We start from the raw sequence: 4,306 nt of genomic DNA on the forward strand, positions 1-4,306 counted from the left end.
AAGCATGGAAAACAAAAAGGATATAAAGTACACAAAAGCGCATTTGAGACAAATGGGCCATAGTAAACATCTTTATCATATATTTAAACTGGAGTCCAAAGATAAAAGGAGAGAGAGATTGGGATGAAAACAATATTTCAGAAATAACAGCTGAGAGTTCTCTAAAACTAAAAAGAATGTATGGAGCAATAAATTCAATAAGCACTAAAAAAATGCAACAAGAGTAAGTACAAAGAAAACCACACCTAAGATAACCACAGTACAATTCATGAATAGCAAAGAAAAACAGAACATCTTAAAACTAGCCACAGGAAAAACAGAGATACTACTTTCAAAGGAACAACAGGATTAAGATTACAGCTTACTTCTCAACGAAAATGACTGGATACTAGAAAATAATGGAATAACATTTTTAAATGCTAAAGAAAATAACTGCCCATTGAGAATTCTAGAGGCAGAGAAAATGTTGTTTGGAAGGAAAGATGAAATGAAATTTGCCAACAAACAAAATTTAGAGAATATGTTCTCATCAGAACTGACTGAAATAAATTGTAAAGGGAGACCCACAGGCAGAAGGAAAATTATCACAGATGAAAATAAGGACTTTATAAAGGAATTATGTATAACAGAAAGGATAAATAAGTGGATAAATCTAAATAAAATCTAACTGCACAAAAGAGTAATAATAAAATATATCAAAAATCAGAATGCATTAAAACAAATGGAAGAGGAAAAAGTAGTAGAAGAAATTTAAGATCTCAGCATTGCTTGAGAAGCAGTAAAAGAGCTAATAAGTCATGGTACATGTGCAACTGCTACTTATGTAAAAGTAACAAGCTAATACAAGGGAAAATGGAATCTGAAGAATCTAAATGGAAGAAAGAAGAGCAAAAAGAACATAACAAGGTGGGACAAATAGTAAACAAGGAGTAAATGGTCTATAAGAAAATACATTAACTGTAAATACTCAAATTAAAGGACAAAGATTATTGAAACAAACAAAAAAACCTAATTCTATGCCACTTACAAGAGACAAGAGTCAGACTGAAAATTAAAGAATGAAAAAATTATGTCATAACAACAATAAATAAAATTGAAGAAGTTTTTTTTAATGTTAACATAGATTTGAAAGCAAAAAGTATCACTGGCGATAAGTCAGGATAAAAAAAACAACTGTTACTTTATAAGGAATATAGTATAAATCTAAACTTCAATGCAATATATGAAGGGAAATTCCAAAAAACTAAGTAGAAATAGAAAAATTACCTAGATCAGTAACATAGAACCACAACAACAAATCAGCAAATTATAGAAGATCTGAATACCACCATTAAAAACCTTGGCCTAAATTTACATAAAACACTGCACCAACAATGATGGAATATATATATTATATGCAAATTTTTAGGTGCACATGGCACATTTATAAAATTGACTATATGCTGGTTATAAAACAAGACTCAGAATAAGCAAGAAATTTTAAAATATATAACCAATATTTTACCAGATAGTTGGATATTGAAAACATACTTCTGATCATTATGTAGGTCAAAGATAAAGTTGCAGTGGGAATTAGAATTTTATTAAATGAATGATAATGAAAATATGCCATAACAAAACCTGTGGGTTGCAAATAAAGCTGTGGTCACAGAGAAGTTTAAGTATTCAAATGATATATCTCTAAATGTAAAAGGAAAAGGAATAAAGCAACTAGAAGATAACCTATCACCCTGAGGTAGGCAGCTCCTGAACTGTACCTGATGGGGAAGGCAGGGCAGAACTTCAGGAGGCCAGCAACAGGCAGCATTTGGAAGCAGGATCGGCTTCCAAATGAGGCCAGCTGAGAGCACGCTGAACACCATGTCAGAAGCAGTCTCCAAGAAAGAGCATTTAATGTACAAAGGGATGACTAAAATATATTTAAGAGCCTGACTCCTCTTAAGGATGACTTACGTTGCTGGGGAAAAAATAAGAAGTGCTCGATGTAGAAGGTGAATAGCTTTATAATTCCCAGGAGAATCTTGGTACCAGGACCACACAATGAAGAACTTGGAGTCCCTGTGGCTAATCCAGCAGAGAGAGAAGGAGAAACAGAGATGGGAGAGAAAACAAAGGGAACTCTTGGTGCAATTTGGCGCTCCTGCAGACCCAAGTCCAGGTATACGCTCTCTATTTCCACATCTTAAATAGAAGCCACCACGTTTCTAGGTCTTTCAGGTACTTAGAATTTTTCTTTAGAACCTGAAAATGGGGTCAGGTTTCCTGTCTGGATTGCTACAGTACAAAATAGAAGCAGGATGTTTGAAATAGTTCTCCATCTGGCAGAGGAGGCCTTGAAGCTGTGAGCCACTCGCTGCGAACCAGCAGGACATGAAGGATTCCTGAGCAGATCTGAAGCTACTGGGAGGCCTTTCAGGAGTTAAATCCCATAGTAAATACTGTACCTTCAATGGCCCCTTCTCCCTCTCTGTCCAGTCTTCCTCCACTCCCGTGGGGGCCCAAAGGGGTTAAATGAGCACTCTGACTTGTGCTTCCCAGAACTTGGGCTTGGAGACGTTCATGAAAAGACGTCCATGAAAACTTGGGCTTGGAGACGTCCATGAAAAGTCTGCCTTCCTTCTACTGGTTTGGGTTTCTTGGTCTCTCTGCTCCAGGCTAATCCCTTCAACCTGCTTTTTCCATTTCTGCCAATAATCCCCCTCTCCAGACCTTCCTAATGCTCTTCTGGGGCGGGAGGAGACTTGCTGAGGGCAATGTTTATTTCTAGAGGGAGAGGTGACCACATGACTTCACAGTGGTCATCCCCTTGATTATTCAGCTTCTGTCTGGATTAGTCCTGGGTGTTTGTGCACCCCACCCCCAGCCCCAGGAGGCTTTAGAACACTGTCCTTATCTCAGCACTGAGCCTCTCTCTATCCTCCTTCCCTCTCTCTCCTTACCCATCTTTACCCACAGGACCTCTGAGGAAGATAAGCACTTCACAGAACCTCTGCTACAGAACCAAACATATTGAAATGACTCTTTACGAAGATATTGAAACAATAGAGAAAGAATACATGAGAATTGTTTCTCCTGAGGGTTCAATTACGTAGGAGGCCTTTAGCAAACTTTGATGATAAATCTAACCTTTCCTTCCTTGGCAACAGTTGATCACACTGTGATGAATACAAGTTAGAGAAGGGAAAAATAATATTTGGATTTCAACAAAATGATAAAAATGCAGGGACTATCTTTGACTTGCAAGGTGAGAAGGGAGTTCACATTTTGATTATGTGATGGCAGGAATCCCTTTTAAAACAGGGCCAGTCTGCATGATGCATTTAAAAATCAATCTTTGCAAATACAGCCACAACTCCCCCAAGATTTCTTGATTTCTCTGGGGTCAGATAAACCATCACATTTCAGAGTGGTGCCCTGTATATGAAAGTGATAAACATAACCTGGAAGCACGACAGTGGCTAAAAATATGGAGCTGGCAGCCGTTCGCTGAAATGATTTTTGCTTTTAATTCACTGCATAAAATGCTAAATGTCCAAATTCAGGCAGGTAGATCTTACCAACCATGAAGAGCTTCAGCCCTGCTAACAGCTAAGTATGCACTTTTAAACCCCATTTTGACTGTTCCAGAAACTTACTGGGTTTCTTTAATGCCTCTGTTACTATTTCCTTTGTGTCGTTCTGTGTTTCTTGAAAAACACAGCTGTGCGACCTTGGGGAAGTTATATTATTTCCTTGAGACTTTGTTGCCTTCTCTGTGAATATCTGGGTATAATTTTAGTATTGCTCAGTAGAATTTTCTGTGATAATGAAAATATTCTATACCTGTACTATCCGATGCAGTATTCAATAGCCACATGGAGCTAATAAACATCTTTGAAGTATGGCAAATGCAAATGATGAACTGAATTTTTAATCTTGTTTTTAAATTTGTTTAAATATAAATAATGCTACATGGCTAGCATCTGTTGACAGTACAGATCTACATAATATGTTAAGGACATTCTCCACTCAAAAACTCTACCATTCATTAACTCAACCTAAATACTTTTGCCCTTTGACAAACAGAAAATAATTTATTCTTCCCTTGAAATTATTTTTCAAGACCTTCGTCAGTTTGGGGACATTATATTCTTAAAATTGACTTTGCTTTATGAAACTTTAATAATGTTGGAGTTTCCTGCCCTTGGTACCACCTTTGTTATTATGATAAATATTGTGGATGATCAAGGACCATTTCAAGAGATCATGGAGAGAAACCTCCTTCTGGATTTAATTTTATTATGAGGATGTCAAAATGCTAAATTGC

The sequence above is a fragment of the Neophocaena asiaeorientalis genome, unplaced genomic scaffold, assembly GCF_003031525.2.
Source record: "Neophocaena asiaeorientalis asiaeorientalis breed wild unplaced genomic scaffold, Neophocaena_asiaeorientalis_V1.1 scaffold249, whole genome shotgun sequence".
NCBI lineage: Eukaryota > Metazoa > Chordata > Mammalia > Artiodactyla > Phocoenidae > Neophocaena > Neophocaena asiaeorientalis.